The 17203-nt window shown below is 42.0% G+C and overlaps 1 long non-coding RNA gene across 3 annotated transcripts in view; it reads left to right on the forward strand.

Annotated features, from left to right (window-relative positions):
- Positions 1–2035: 2035 nt before the first annotated feature.
- Positions 2036–17203, forward strand: part of LOC142601006 (uncharacterized) — a 91150-nt gene continuing 75982 nt past the window's right edge. Inside the window, exons 1-3 of one of the 3 annotated variants that reach the window (XR_012834551.1) lie at positions 2036–2497; positions 11140–11195; positions 12123–12386. This is a non-coding gene — a long non-coding RNA (uncharacterized LOC142601006). Of the gene's footprint in view, positions 2498–11139; positions 11196–12122; positions 12387–17203 lie in introns of those variants that run through there. The other 2 variants (XR_012834552.1, XR_012834553.1) reach the window with 2 other exon arrangements.

Consider the following 17203-nt stretch of genomic DNA (forward strand, 5'->3'; position numbering starts at 1 on the left):
ACCGTTCTGAAAGTGCGGAGAAAGGACCACGTTGCTTCAGCCTTCTGCTCTTTGAATGATGAAAGATGAACTTTGCAGAGTTTATCTTGCTCTATTGTAAAAGAACAGTTTCACCAGTTTTGATCTGTGGACTCTTTCCCAAACCAAGAGTATTCATGACTGGCTTGTTCTTCCTAGATTCTCTTTGTACGCCATTTAGCCTGCGGGTTTGTGGTGATCACAGGTTGGAAACTACTGTTTTGGAAAATGTGCAGCTGATTCTTTCCCCTACCTGCCTACCTTCTCAGGAGTCTGAAAGGCATGAAGTGCCTTGTAAGAACATTCAAGGATGCTGAGAGGACCTGTACTGTGAAAACTGTCACTATTCTTCATATTTTGGGGTGATTTTTGTGGCTGATAGAAATTCTGACCATTTGAAAACTGATTTAGAAGAGTCAGAAATCCAAATCAGCAGAGGTCTCTTCTTTCCAGTATTGATTGAGAGTATTACTCTCAGAGGGTCATTCCAGAACACATTCATTACAGACACAATCACAAATTCACAATAACACATCAATCACTGGGCTGTGTATATTGGGGGACACAATTGAAACTGAACAATATAATTCAATGAAATTACTAGTCATTTTATTTATTCATTTAAGCTATAGTGTGCTCTGATTCTGCAAGTAGAACTGCTGAAAGCTGCTTTTTTCTGCTGTTTCATGATTGATCTGTTTGAAGTTTTGAGTGTTCGTTTCACATAAAATTTTTTTATTACTGTTACCCTCTCCCCCCCCCCCCCCCAAAAAAAAAAAAAATAAAAGAGAAAATGATTGTGGCGAAGTAGGAATAAAATGCAATCTTGGATCAAAATGGATACCAGTGAGATTGACAGTACTGTTAATTTTTTAAAATTGAAAGCGTGTGTGTTTACCCACACATGTATCCTTCCTCCGAGGACCAGCAGTTATGTCTCCTCCTCTTTTTTGTGTTGATGTAAAAAAGAACAGACCCAAGATGATCTCATCATATTGGGTCTAGTAAGTCCTAGGGAAAGTCCAACTTTTCCTTGGCTGTCCAGGTATGCTGTACATCTTGCCACTGATGGGAAGGAGCCTGGCAGAGAGACCTGCTGTGGCTCTGCAGCCTGCCCTGTCCTCACACTGGTCCCATGCTGTGGGACCCACGGTGCCAGCCTGGGGGATGTGGGGTAATGGGAGTCCCCAGAAGCCAAAGGGGCAAACCAGCTTGGCCCATGGAGACTGGCATGGGGGCGTCCACTGGGGCCTCACTGCAGAGGCTGCTTTTGGTAGACAAAATTCAGTGACACCACCCAGGGTAACCTCTGTCATGGGAGGTGTAAGGACACAGCCAGGGAGTGGCAGGGAAAACTTTAGAAGGTCAAGCTTCATGGGAAATGGGAAGGGAAGGAGCAATAGTGCTACGTCTGGGGCATGCTGCCACTTCCTCCCACTCCCCGCTTCTTCCTTTAGCAGCAGCAGTAGCAGCAACCAGACTATTTTTTGTGGAAAAAAAATAGTAGACAGTGGTGCCCTGCCCTTTGTGGCTCCACCTGCAGCTGCGTCCTTTGTGTGTAGCTATAGATGCATACATGAGCTTTACATGCACAGATAATTTGGGCATCCCACTCTAAGGTCAGTTCTCTTTGATACATGTACTCATTCAAACCTGTTTCACCCATTCTGGGGATATTTGAGCAAGGAAGCAGAACTGTATTCCCTGAGGGAAATGATACAGCTGCTCTCTACTAAGGCTGGAGCTCAAAGAAACAGTGTTATCTACCGTTAATTATCTCCATTTGCCAGATATATTCTCCTTTTCTAGTGTTAAAGGAATAATGGTTAAAATGTGGTCCTGCTATAAAATAACCATGGAGACTATATATATATATATTTTGCCTAAGTGGGGTTTTTTGGTTTTTTTGTTTTGTTTTGTTTTTTTAAGCAAACTATAAAACAAGATTAAAAAAAAAAAAGTTTCATTTTGTTGGGAATAGTTTCCACTGTGCAGAATAATGAATTACGATTTCCAAAATGAAATGGAGCCCTGAAGCTGCTTCATCTTCGTCCCTGAAACTTCCAAAGAGCTTGAATCAAGGTCTACAGGAAACTTTTTTCCCCCTTCCTTGCAGCTGAGCTTCTTAGAATTGCATACACACTTTTCTATTTTTACTTTCTGACCCGGGCCCATTTCCAAATGCGAAGCTGAGGAATTCCTGCACTCCTACATATGTGAGACCCAGACTGAACTCAAAGGGCTGGCCAGTTTACCCCCCTTTTCCTCCCAGACAGCCTACTTTCATCACAGTGCACAATTGAAATTGGAAACTACTTGGGTTTCCTTACTTTGAAAAAGCTCAGAAGGAACCTTTACAACTCCTAATGAAAGGCTGCAGAGAGGAGCTGGAATTAAGTCAGCAGAGTTCACGATTTGTCTTGGACCAGAGCCTAATTCAGTTTATAATGCAACGTCAATGCTGGAGTCCCAGCATCAGGTAGGTTTGGCCTGTCGTCCCTGTGCTCTCTTAGAGCAGTCAAGTGCTTTCGTGTATTTTCACCGCTCTATAAAACTCCAGTGCGGTGGTAAGCTCCCTTTCTCTGTTATTTGAGGAAGAAAGATGTTGTCAATGCCTTTTGCCTTGAAAGAGATGACGAGCTTGATCTACAAGCTGGGCTGGCGTGGGGGAGGAAGGAGGGCAGAGCTCCCTTCCCCCAGCTGCTGTTTGTCTGACGCAGAGCTTGTACTTCAGTTGTTATCAGCTGCTTTGGTAAGATCACAATGTGCTGGGATTGCTCAGAAGGTTAAAATATGTTGACTGAATTTTCTTCAGCTACCAACGCAAAAGGCTAGCTAATAGCATCACTGGCTGTCAAAAGCAGCCAGCCCCTGCATTTCTCATGGTAATGAAACACACTGGAGTTTTTCATGGCTTATATACATCATGATACCTGTGCTGTGTATGTCACGTCAAGGATAGGAACAATAGGCATGCCAGCCAATAGATCCGTCAGGCCTTGCAAACAAACACACAAAAATTGCCTCTTTCTGTGAATTACTTGGTTTGTATTGATTTGTGATGATGTATAGAGGGAGATGAGTACTTTTAATTTTGGACCTTTTTCTCCTAGTCCTTCTCCCTTGAATCGCAGCTTCTGTAACAGATACCCTGCTGTTTGCTTTGGTGATCTCCTGACTCTCTTCAAATCCCATTTCAAGAGTGATCTTTTCTCCCTGGCCTCTGACTCCTATAAGCCCATCTACTAAAGCAGTCTAATGGTACTCCCTAATCCTTCCAATTTACCATGCTAAGTTCTTCTCTCTAAACCCCTCTTTCCTTGTGTCTCAGCATCTGGTATCTGTGGATGCAAGCTATCTAAAAATAGACCTTACACAGCCATCAACCTCTTTCCCTGAAAAGTTCGGCTGTGGGGCATTCATACACAGTGTAGAAGACCTCAGCTGAGATCCTTTTGCCAAAGGTGATTTGAAATGATATCTCATCTGCCAGGAAAGTGCCTTGACATGCATGATAGTCTGGGATGTGTTTTTTTCCATAGGCTGGTTGACATTGTTGTACAACTTTTGGGAGACATTGACTGAGCTGGGGCTACATCCAGAAATACCAGTGTTCAGGTAAGAAAGCCCTTAGATAGAATTTGAAGGACCAAGTACTTAAGCCAGCTTAATTCATATTTAAAGCTACTCCTATAAATCCATATTCATATTCAAGGCACATATAGCCTGGAGGAACGTCTTGTCTTTCTGACATCTCCTTTACCCCAGGACACCATACAGAACAGTCAGTTGGTAAGACATTTCCTTGGGAGATGAAACACATGCCTTCAAATCCCCTTGTGCTGAGGAGGGATTTTAACCTGAGTTTTGTTCAGTCTCCATAAAATCCCTAGTAGCAAGTCTACTGTGAAAAAAAAAAAAGTCACTTCTGCTGCTTCCTTCGGTACCAGTGTGGATTTAGCTCTTTACTTCCGTTGTGTTTATTGCATGTGCCTCTAAATGAAGTGCTTCAGAAATGTTAGAACAGTTCGCTTAGACTTTCCATTTTCTTTTTCTTAGGTTGAAAGTATTGGGCAAAATATAACCTTTGCTATCAAGTCATTTTGGTTTTCCTGGAACAACTTATTAAGAATACGTGCCCAGTTTTACCAAGAAACTGTAGTCATAAACTAGGAAAAAACCCAGAACAACAACATCTACAGCAGCAAAATCCTGCCAGTGATCTATGATGAAATTTAACCTCATCTTAGCAGAATGATCGTGTTGCTCTGAGGAAGGCTGCCCTGGCTTTATCACACAAAGGCTCTCAATAGATCAGTTAGAAATATTGGTTCAAATCCTGCTGGTGCTGGGCTCTGCCTTCATTTGTCTGAGGTAAATACTTTTGGGCTTTTTTTTTTCTTTTTTTACTTTAAAAGGTCTTGCATGGAGGAAAAATGTTCAGTGGTCCTTGTTGTGAGCAGCATAGATCAAAGTGTTCTTGACCCAAATTACCTCTTCCCATCAGGTGAAGTGGAGTTTCCTTGGGGCTACGATTGTACGGCAGCCAGTATTTACTGGTTTTAACTGATGCTGTATACATATGTCACAAGATTGAACTGCTTTGGGCCCAAATCCTTCATGTACATATGAACCATTATTAATTTTTGTATTTAAGCTGCCTAGGAGTTGGGTAATACATACAGTCATATGGCACCATATAGCTCTATGAGATGATCCTGGAGTTAATACAGAGCCGCAGAGGTTTTGCTGTGCGTTCAAGGCCTGGGCAAACAGGAGAACAAGTGCCATCTGCAGTACTCTCCGGCAGCATCGTTTAAAGTTCACAGACATTCACAGCAAGGAGGAACTGAATCATAAACTCTTGTGTGAGATTCCGAGGGAGGAAAGAGAGATCGTATCTGCTGTTTTTTAGAGATTCAATTAGGTACTCTTTTTGGGAGAGTAAGATTTCTAGGTCTCTTATAAATAGAAGGCTACGTCTCAGCTTGATTACTCCAAACAGCTTCCTGCAACCTCCCACTAGGAAGATGAGCAATTAGTATAATCACAGCAATAAGTTAAAGATACTTAATGCTGAAACTTGCGTAACAACCTTTCTTTTCCTGGTTCTCTGCTGGGCTATATGGAAAGAACAGTTTAATGCATGTTCCGATGGCTGAAAACACACTGTCCAATAGGTCTTCTTTGTTCGCTGCAGTTAATTTGATGCAATGAAGTGGTCCAACAATGTTGCGGGGTACTGTGGCTAGGCGGAGGCCTTTTAATATGAAGTACAGTCATGCAGATGGAAGTGTTGAGAACAAAATGGAAAGCAAAGATCCTCACTGTGAGTCAATCTGCTAGTAATAAAGGTGCCGCTGGAGAAGATTCCACTCCATTTTCCGTCAGGAATATTCCAATAACCCAAGGTCAGGAAACAGAAACGTGTTTTTGAAAAACATGAAAAAAGGAATGAACTAGCCCCCTCTTTTGGCTAATTGGGAAACAGTAGTAGGAATTGGTATCGGCTGAATTGCAGGTCCTGAAAGTACTTCTCCTCTCACCTATGAGCCCATTACACTGTCAGATATAATCTCTGTGTGTAGCCGCTGGGCCTCCATTGTAAGTAGGTGTTATTTCTAAACGTAGATCTCCCAGTTAAATCAAGATTTTGGGTCTTAGGATCTAGGCTCCATGTCTACACTGTCTGCATCTACCAGTCCTGCAGCTGATACCGTTTGCCAGCACAGGAACCGTGGAGATGTGTGCAAGATCCTTCTAGCACAGAATTTACAGGAGTAAATTAACTGTGGGAAGAATCTCCTGGAGACTGTTGTGGGTCTGTAAGGACATTCTATCACTGCATGGGGAAGACCTAACTTCATATAACATTATTTAAAGGGTTTGAGGAGAAATATCAGTTCTTGAATACCAGAGAATCTTTAACTTTAAGCCCACTACTTCCTGCTTCTGCAAAATGGCATGGATTGGTGACAAAATTTAGCCATGACAGAAACTATTAATGCTTCCCTGTGATTTCTAGAACTACCTGCAATTTTTATAAGTAATAAAAGCAGTAGGGTAGGGCTAGTATTCTGCCTCTCTAGTGGAACTGGTTTGAAAAAGTTAGTCATATCCTGCAGAAAATTTTTGGGGAAAATAGTCTTCTAATTTAATCCTTCAAAAATTAAAAAAATAAAAAAATCCTGATATAAAAGTGTTTAAAAGTTTTCCTCTTCAGAAAGAGAGAACCCCTATATTAACCAGAACATTCAATTATCTTTAAATGTGTGTGATTGTGCATGTATGTAATGTAATGTGAAAATCCCAAAAGCCAGACGCTGTAAAATGTTAATAGAAACTGAACGGGATAATTGAGTTATATAGAAAACATAGATGTATATAATAATGCTTTTGCTTTCAATTTCTCATAATATTGTCATTCAAAAAGCCATTTCTACAAATATGCATAGATCTATGTGCACTTAGCTACCGTTTAAGCACTTAGATAAAGTAAGTGTTTCCAGGAAAGGGGAAAATTTTTGCTTATTTGAAATTTGGATTCTGTCACCAAAGTTATCAGTGATAATTTTATGCCCCATGTCCTATTCTAGTTGTGTTGGATCAAGAAGTTATGACCTCCAGCCCTTTCCTCTGCCAAAAGAGATTATCCATTGATCTTTCAGCTGAATTCACCTGCCTCAGTCAAAAGGAGCGAGGTTACTGAGGAACCAGTACTTGTACTGTCTGAAATAACACATGTCATTTTGTTTGAAGCAGAAAAAAGCATGAGTTCCAGCAGCAGACAAGAGATGGTTAACTTGGGGAGAGGGGTGCTGCCAGTAGTGCTGTTAATCTAACCGCCTTTCTGACTCTGGCCCTATAGCTGTAAGTCACTTGAAATTGGGTCTTAATGTGAGCACTCTGCTTAAACTACTGACTCTACATTTCTCTAAGTGAGTGAGCAGAGCCAGACAAATGTGGTGTCAAGGTAGAAAAACTGGTGTAGGAAAGAGAAATAGGAGGGAAAAAAAGAAGTCAGACTGTAGAAGATGTCAATATGGGCTTTCTTTTGAAGAGTTCAAGTACTGAAAATGAAAAGTAAAAGCACCCATCCAAAGTTTACATGATCACATAGTTTAGAGACTTTTTTTGCGGTATTTTTCTATGTCACGGTATGCATATATACAGAACCTGGTGTATCTAATCCTTCATAAAAAAACTTGGGAACTAAAAACTATACCTGGAATCAGAGAGCTTTACAAACTCCCATCACTGAACTGCAGACACCTCCAGACAAAAAGTAGGAAGTAAGGAAGAAGTAATGTGCATATTTGAACTTGATAGGGAATACCTGTTAAACAGAATGCAATAACTTCTTATTGTTTCAGCCAGGAGTCTGGAATTAGCCCTGAGCTCTTGAGAAATGTAGGGTCTGTTTAATGATTATAAGCAATGAGGACCTTGCCTGTGGGAGGACGCTTTTGTGTCCCCTAACGTTGCTTGGCCATATGTGTTTCAGGCAGCTTCCCAGGAATTGTCCTGAAAATTATGCCACAGCTGCTAAGCATGATGCTTCATGCTCCTAAGCTCCTATCCAGGGAACTGATATACCAAGTAAAGCAAATAAACGACAGTTTAATAGACTTATCGGACTCTGATTACTAACACACTCTTGCATTCAACTTCTCCTTCTCTCTTTCCCTCTCCTCTCTCCCCAGAGCTTTTCAAAGCTATTCACTTGACCCAAACTTGCAAATGTCTTTCTTTTTACAGGATATCCAGAACTCTTGTCATCACCTGGCTGTTTTTCTTGCTTCTTGTTTTTTCTGCAGTTTCACAGCTCAGTTTTCCCAGCTGTACTTTGCAGGGAGAAAGCTAACACCCAAAGAAACCCTAACTTTGTGGTTTTGGAAAAGTGGAGATTCTTCAAGACTTTATTCCTAGGCAGGTGACACAGCTTGCAGTAGTCATCTTGGGAAATGTCACCATACTGGTTCACCAGGGAGCCCAGAAAAGACTGAACCAACTCACCTGCTGTGGGCTTACAGCATCAGCTCTGGTGCCTACCACTAGGTGACAGACAGCTATTGTCATGCCGAAAGCTGGGGATAGGTGATCTGAGAAAGGCCAAAGGTGTGTACTTTTTTTAGTGTTGCACTGGCTGCTCTACATGTCAGGGATTAAGAATGCTTCTAAAGGTCTGTCTAATCCATCTTGTCCATAATACCACCTTATCATGCAATCATAGAATGGTTTGGATTGGAAGGGACCTTAAAGATCATCTAGTTTCAACCCCCCTGCTGCCATGGGCAGGGACACCCTCCACTAGACCAGGTTGCCCAAAGCCCCATCCAACATGGCCTCGAACACTTCCAGGAAGGGGGCAGCCACAACCTCTCTGGGAAACCCGTTCCAGTGCCTCACCACCGTCACAGTGAAGAATTTTTTCCTAATATCTAATCTAAATCTACCTTCTTTCATCTTAAGGCCATTTCCCCTTGGCCTATCACTACATGCCCTTGCAACCAGTCCCTCTCCAGCTTTCTTGTAGGCTCCCTTCAGGTACTGGAAGGTTGCTATAGGTCTCCCCAGAGCCTTTCCTTCTCCAGGCTGAACAATCCCAACTCTCTCAGCCTGTCTTCACAGGAGAGTTGCTCCAGCCCTCTGATCACCTTCGTGGCCCTCCTCTGAATCCACTTGAACAGCTCCATGTCCTTCTTATGTTGGGGGCCCCAGAGCTGGACACAGTACTCCAGGTGGGGGTCTCATGCGGAGGGGCAGAATCACCTCCCCTGACCTGCTGGTCACACTTCTTTTGATGCAGCCCAGCATACGGTTGGATTTCTGGGCTGCAAGTGCACATTGCCGGTTCACATTGAGCTTCTCGTCCACCAAGACCCCCAAGTCCTTCTCCTCAGGGCTGCTCTCAACCCAGTCTCCGCCCAGACTGTACTTGTGTTTTGCATTGCCCCAACCCATGTTCAAGACCTTGCATTTGGCCTTGTTGAACTTGATGAGATTCACACGGGCCCACCTCTCAAGCCTTTTAAGGTGCCTCTGGATGGCATCCCTTCCCTCCAGCATGTCGACCACACCACACAGCTTGGTGTCATCAGCAAACTTGCTGAGGGTGCACTTGATCCCACTTATGCGTGTCAGTGACAAAGACGTTAAACAGCGCCAGTCCTAATACCAGCCCCTGAGGAATGCCACTGGTCATTGGTCTCCACTTGGACATTGAGCCGTTGACCGCAACTCTTTGGGTGTGACCATCCAGCCAATTCTTTATCTACCGAGTGGTCCATCCGTCAAATCCATGTCTCTCTAATTTAGAGACAAGGATGTCATGTAGGAAAGTGTCAAATGCTTTGCACAAATCCAGGTAGATGACATCAGCTGCTCTTCCTTTGTCGACCAACGCTGTAACCCCGTCATAGAAGGCCACCAAGTTTGTCAGGCACGATTTGCCCTTAGTGAAGTCATGTTGGCTGTCACTGATCACTTCCTTATTTTCCATGTGCCTTAATATTGTTTCGAGGAGGATCTGCTCCATGATCTTGCTGGGCTAGGCACAGAGGTGAGACTGACCAGCCTGTAGTTCCCTGGGTCTTCCTTTTTTCACTTTTTATAAAGGTGGGTTATGTTTCCCCTTTTTGAGTCAGTGGGAACTTCACTGCACTGCCACAGATTCTCAAATATGATAGATAGTGGCTTAGCAACTTCATCTGTTGCCCAGGAGCAGCTTGTTCATCCATGCAGGCCTCCTGGCTTTTTTTGTCTGATTTCCTCCTTGTTGGGATGCATTGTTCTTGAGCTTGTAGAAGGTGATCCTTGAATACTAACCAGCTTTCTTGGGCCCCTCTTCCCTCCAGGGCTTTGCCCCATGGTACTCTACAAGCAGATCCCTGAAGAGGCCTTGTGCTCTGTGTATAGGCTGGACAGTGAAGAGGACCTTCGCTGGAGAGGGAGAGGACTGTAATGAGATTTTTAACCCGCAGACATCACACTGCTGGTAACTGCAAACTCCCTCACAAACTACTCCCAGCACATATGACTATGTGCTATAAGGTGTAAAGCGTTTTTTATTGATGCCAAGATCCTTTCATATTGTATCAGCCCTTGCAAACATTTAGGTGAAGAGTCCCCATGACTTTTGAAGCTTGGCAGCTCTGTGTAGGGATTACCAGCCCTGCCTTTCCCTCCCTCCCCGGCCCCATGGAGGACACTGTCTGTGAAATTCTTAGTTGACTTTGCTGAAACTAGCCTGGTGGGAAAGATCAGCAGCATCTTGCTAGCACTGCAGGAATTTTTGAGGTTCTTGGAGGAAATACTGAGTCACAAGAGCAATAATAGGTTTCCTTAGCACTTTGTCTCATGTTTAGATCAACCTGATTCAGAATCATCATCCTGCATCACTTTCCAGGTGAAGATTCATCTATTGATGAAACTAATTAAATGCCCAACACATTTCTTAGACAGCTGTTCCTTTTTAATTTACAAAAAAAATTATACAATGATTGTGTGTGCAGTTCAAATGCCTGTACTTTTTTTTTCCCCAGTTGGCAACTTGATAGTGTTATTTAAGGCACATTCCTCCCTTGCAGACAGACTAACCTGTAACTGTTCAGATGCTGGGTGTTGCTGAGAACTTTTTCATTCAAAACACATGAAATGAGTGAGTAAAATACCGATCTACAATGGTCTGCACCTGATACCTTTCAAGTCACTGAGGGCATTACAAGAAATCCCTTTGACCTTTATTTTGGCCATAGGGACACTAGTTCATCAGGGCACTCAAGCATGCCCAGACATACTTCATAGCACAGTAGATTAAGTGAAATATTTTCTTAAAAACCTGGCTTTGATAAGGGATAAATAAACTTCCTGCTTGAAGAGGTGGCTAAACTGGGGACAGGGAGGAGGCAGAATGATACTTTCAGTCTTGCTGAGGAGGTCCACTTTTCTCTACCAGCAGCACCTATAGCAGGGGATGTGCAGTTCAATGGTTGGCACACAGTGAAATCGTTATTGACCATATTAGCTGGGAGCACTCTGACAGTGGCCTCCTTACTGCAGAAGGGTTCCTTCCAGAAGCACAACAAGGATGTGGGTCTAATGCCTTGATATCTTTAACAGCTCCTGAGACTGTGGATCAAAATAAGAGAGTGGACTTCATCAGTTTTTCTTCCTTGGTAAGTTGTGATTTCTCCAACGTATTTGTCTCCATTCTGTACATGCCAGGCACAGCACAGCTTGCTGTTCTTGCTGCTGACACTGGCCCAGCATGAGCTGGAGGGTGTATAATCAGGTTTTTCTTTAGGTCTGCAGTTAGGTGGCCCTTTGTAGATGTCAAGGACATTTGTTCCTCCTGCCTTCCTGGTTAGACAAAGAGAATCTCAGAATAGCAATTCTTCCACATCTTTTGCTGTGCAGCAGTGTCATTCAGATTATATGCTGTAGACAAAGCATAGGACACCTGCCATCAGTTTTGCACACTCAGTGTTCAATGGGGACAGGCAGTGCACCCTGCATATTGCTTGGAAGGTCTTTTGAAGAGGGGCAAAAGAACTAGGCTTGGGTGTTTTCATTTAAACTACTGCTGGTGGGGATGTAGGAGGGCAGTTGTGTTTTGTTTTTTTTTTTTTTTTCCCACTGCCCTATCATTTCTCTAATCTGTTAAAAAGTCCTACCAGGAGTCTTGCAGATCCCTGAGTTAGTTGGTTGTTTTGTCAGACAAACATCTTTATTCTAGGCTGTATAATCAGTGTGTTGCATTCAGTGAAAAGAACCAGGGGAGTAAAGTACTTGCATTCTTAACTCAATGCATCATAACTTAGCTGTACATTAATTAGCCTGTGAAGAGATGTCATTTTATCCATGTTACCCTACTCTTTCTTGGATTTGCCTCTTGTTGCAGTTTGTGTCAGGGTATGCTCCAAAAGAATCAGAAACAGGCCCAGCAGATGCCAGCCACTCTCAAGCACACAGCTACTGCCTCTGCCCAGGAAAACACATACTCCCATGTGAATAGGAGTGGGTGGGAAGGTGTAGAGGAGCTTTCCTTTCCTCCCAGTTAAATTTTCCTTCTACTCATTTGCCTCGTGCTTCTATGTGCTAAGCAGGAGTCAAGGCTGTGTCTGTTTGCCGCATCCCACTGCACTGCCTGCCTTGCAGTCTTGCAGAAGACCACCCCTGCCACATATCCCATCCTTGCTGTCATCCATCACCTGAACTAGCACCAGGCACTATGTGGTACGAAGGGAAGGACTCAGCTGAATCCACAGCGGTATAATCTAAATGCTTGGCTTTGCTAGCTCTTATTCAGGTGGGTATTTTTTTTCACATGAGCAACCTCACTAAGTTTAGTAAGACAGAATAATAGAAAGAGGAGATGGTGAAAAAGACGTGCAGGGTAACAAAGGATAAATGTTTCTTATTACGTAAGAATGACTTGAGGTCTTTAGTTTTCAAAAGCTTGAGCACTGCATTCCTGTAAAATGCATAGGCCTTGAGTGGAAGGCGGGGGTTTCTGAGCCAGAGCTAACACGTGGTCCTGGTGCCATAGGTCAGAGTCAAATGGCAAGTGACAGACAAACAGCATCTGTGCTCTTCTATACAGTGAAGAGGAATGCAATTCTGGAGCACAGGTACTTGCTTGAATTTGTTACTGCAAGAAGCTCCACAGTAAGGCGGGATGTAAATTTACAGGCGGCCTGTAAGCCAGGCCATGAAAAGACACAGCTGATAAAGTACAGATTATTTTTGCATTCAAGGTCAAGTGGCATTTAAAGAGCCGTTTTGCAGACGCAGTGGAAAATTACAGAAGCAGAATTTTTGTTGGCCACTTCATCCTTTTCAGCTCCACAGCAAAACTGGAAAGGGGTGAAAAAATCAGTCCCTACTTGTGACTGTTCTCTTATCCTGTCAGCATTTCGGGCTCATATTACAGGTCTGCCATTTTCTCTGTAATTATTTTAAAGCCTGAGTTTTGTGGGATGTGGAAGGTAGAGGTTTGTCCACTCTGAAAGTTCAAACTTTGTTCTTTCATGATGCATGAGTGGCAATTGCAAGCTTAGCTCTCAGCCCCTTCCCTGGGCACTGAAATATTTCTCAACACTGACCTGAGAGACTCTTTCACAGAAAGATATGTTCAGGCTCCCTGCTTTCCCAGTCCTCGGCCTTTCAGCTGAGACTGCCAACAAATGATTGCTGAACACTTGCCAGACAGCAGTAACTTTCAGTCCCCAGTTTATAATAATGCAAAATCGGTATTCTGTTGTCAACCCCTGGTTTATAATAATGCAGAATCGGTGTTCTGTTGCTGGGAATGTCTTATTCATTATGGGCCACTTCCAAATCACTTGAATGTGAAGCTGTGGTGATACACATCAGCTAATCTGCCAGAAGTTGCCTCATGAAGGTGCAATTTGCCATACCAGCAACATGTAATTTATGAAGTCTCCTTTTCAGACAAAAATGCAGGTTGGCTTATTCTAAGGAGGCTAAGAAAGATAAACTCTCAACCAGCAATAAAATTAAAGGGAAATAGGCACCTAATTCTATAAGGCACCACTGAAAAATCCCATCTGTTAATGCTTAAAACAATATATCTTTATAATGTAAAATGGATTCAAATAGCTAGTTTTCTCTCTCTCTGTGTGTCATATTTTTCTTTTTCCCCTTTCATAGTCCATTTACTTACTTTCTGGAAAGACATGGGGTTGGTATCCGAGGTCAGGACTGGCCTTACCCACCCATGCAGTAGAGATTCTGTTCCCACTCCCACCAGAGTCCTTTTAGCATACATTCAATTAACCTCGGTTAAGTATTGGGTACGCAATAGTGTGTAGGCAGCAGAAGAGCTCCTCTAGTTGCTTAGCACTCTAGCATCAGATGAAGATAAATACAGGGCATGACCTGACCCTCCAGGGCACTGGCCTAAATCTAGTAACATATAGACTGGAGTTTTTCTGCATTTGTAGCTGACACTGATTTGATGAGGAAACTGCCTGAATGATTAAAAAGAATAGTACAACCACTGGTAGGATTTTCCTGATGTTATTTAACATGGATGTGTGGTTGTGCATATGTACACATTCACATACACAATGTATTATATGTTGTTTGAAGCTTGTAAAGGCTTTTGTGAAAAAAAAGCAATATCAAACTTTGATGTAAAAATGTATAACATGGAAACATGCAGTGGGCTGGATTACATTTATCCCTGTAGTAAATCACTTGACTTCAGTGACCCTCTGTAAGGGAAAGTTTAGCCACTTATGAATTATAGATATACCTGTTACTTTATATCTACTCATAAACATTTGCTTAAAATGATTTAACATATGATTTTGCTTTATAATTTGTAGAAATGGCTTCATACAGAGGTTTCTGGTTATGAAAGGTATCCAAATGCAGTAATGTTTTTATGTCTATAGTTTTCCCAGGCATGTGTAATATGATTGCTTCCCTGTAAGTTGCACTCTTACTATATAATGGGAAAATAGTTTTGGTGTTCCCTCATAATCATATGGGGAACATTTTGCAATATGTAATTCAGAGGGCACATCTCTCTGTGGAAATAGAACCACATACTTCAGTTCATGACCCAGTATATGGCCGATGGGTCTGATACTGCATGAAATGCTATACACTTAGGTCTGTATCCTTCCTGCTTCAGGAAAAAAAACCCCAAAAAACTCCACTGGCTTGAGTGCAAATATGATTTGAATACCCTAACAAAAAATGGATTAAACAGCACGTTCTGAGCTTCTTTGTCTTCTCTGGTCCTTTGCTAGCTCTGTCTCAATATTGTTAAACTGGTTTAAGTATGAGGAAAGAATCAGGCTTACTGTAGTCCCTTAAAACAGTACAAGAAGTGTATTGGGCAAAACCAGGAAAATACGCATAATAATATCAACAACAAAAGTGTTTGTACAGTGCTAAGCTTTATGTCAGGCTGTATTGGTTTTCAAACGTTTGCACTTCCAGCAGGCTAGATTCCCTGCTGATTGTAGTGTAATGAAGTTTACATAAAGCAGGAAGTTAAATTTATTTCCATACCAAAAGACAGTGGGTTGAGAAAAATGTAAAGTCACTAAAATAATAATGAAACAGAATGGGTGGAAGAACAGCCCCCTGCAGCAGGCCATGTTAATTACCCTTGCAGCTGGGAGATCAATTTGCATATATATTCTTTGAAGCCTGTCAGGTATGAATTGAACCACTGAACTGTTACATTTGATAATCTAGCTTTCCAAAGCATTTTTGCTAAAGATGTTATGTTTCATAGGACTAGTTATTTTTCTACCTCAAAGTAAAGACCTGTACTTAATTTGTTCCTGTATAAACAATTCTATGTTTGTGACTTCCTGGAGCACCAGGTTAGCAACATAATCTCATCAAAAGCATTGGTACTGCTGATTAAACACAAAAGAGATATAGTTGAACAGCCTTGACAACCAGTGAAAGCAAGGAAATTAAAACTTAGAGCTAGTGGTGACAAGCATGACTCAAGGGATAGTTAATGAGATATGGAGCTTTTCAGCTCCAGGACACATATTCCATTATGTTCTGTACTAGTGGTGACAAAATTGTTGCCATCTGATGGCTGCTTCACAGCCTGAATGAACCTAGTGTGTGGTCCCAGGAACTTCACAAGTCCATTTGTTTTGCACCATCCGTTACTGTAGCATCTTGATGCCGATGCTGCAAAATTGTTTGCAGTGAATGGTGGCAGTTTACCACCTGTTGGCAGCAGTTTCAAGGGAGCATCTGAGATTTATAGAGCTGTTGCAAACCTGTTTCTCGGTCTGGGTAATCCAGAGTTGCTCAACTGAAACCAGTAGAGCCCAGGGCTTCCATGGAACAAAACTAGTGCAAAGGGAGAAACTGTGCCTGAAAATGAGCTTTAGGCAGGAACAGGATATAAACTAAAACTTGCTTGTTCTCATTTAACAAAACTGTGAGAATTTTGTACAACAGATTTCATACAACTCGCGTGATTTCACTTTTTCTGAAGTCTTTAAAAAAACCAACAAACCCAACAACCAGAAGCAGTACCTTATTTGAGCTTCAGAAAGCTATATGACCATTAATACATTCTTTTGAACACAGATGAAATGTGGCTTTTCAGATATTTGCCAGCATTGGACCTAGGGTAATACTTTTTCAATAATAATTGCAGATAATATTGTAGAACAAATGCTCTGTTAATAGTGATCAAGTGCCTTAGAAAGACCTAAAAATATTAAAAAAAAAAGAAGTATGTACCAGTCTGTTGCCAGATCTGGTGCGGGGTACTTGGACTGATGCTTTCCATGCTTTCACTGTGGGGTTAGTAACAACGATACTTACTTTTCTGAGGTTACTTCTTTGTGTGGTTACCTTAGTTTCTTGCTGTTTGGAAGGAAAACTTTTATATAGAAGTCTGTCCCTGCCTGTCTTCACTAACATAACAGATCATGCCAGGTGATAATTACTTTCCCATTTCTGAATGGGAAGAGTTAGACGGGTCAAGGATGATCAGGGCATGGGGTAGGGTAAATGGAGAGTACAGTTAATTAGCATTTCCAGTTTGCTTTGAATTAATAGTCCTAAACCTCCATCACCCATTTGACACACTTTTCTGGAAGATTTCTTCTGAAGGTCCAAGAGAAATACTTTACATTTTTGCAAAATTCAAACATTGTTGGACTCAAGGCAAACTTTTACAGTCCTTAGTGAACAATAGATTTGTTGGCTAACAAATCTGGTTCATGCATCTGGTTGTTACTAGCTGTCAGAGAAGCTCAGTTACATTTCATCCCTTCATTAAAAATGTGAGCATCACTGGAAAAATTGGACATTTGGGGCTCCCTGGTTGATCTAGGATTGAAAAGAGAGCTTGATACTCAGGTCTCATGGAAAACTAGATGGAGTTGCCTACCAATGGTAGAAACTTAGCAAATCTTACCCAAAGTCAACTATGAATTTGGATAATTTTATCTGCCAGGGAGGACTGGCAGGATAGCAAGTTAGATAACGGAGTTTTTCTTTGGAGAGAGTGAGAAGCTTTTCCTATTATTTACACCTCTCTACATCAGTATTACTGTATTTCCTCACTTGTATGCAGCCTTTCAAAATAAAAGAGCTGGCTGATATAATTTTAATACTCTTTAATATAACAAATCTCTTGCATGAAAGATGTTTATTTAATAAC

Source organism: Balearica regulorum, chromosome 3 (assembly GCF_011004875.1).
Source record: "Balearica regulorum gibbericeps isolate bBalReg1 chromosome 3, bBalReg1.pri, whole genome shotgun sequence".
Lineage (NCBI taxonomy): Eukaryota > Metazoa > Chordata > Aves > Gruiformes > Gruidae > Balearica > Balearica regulorum.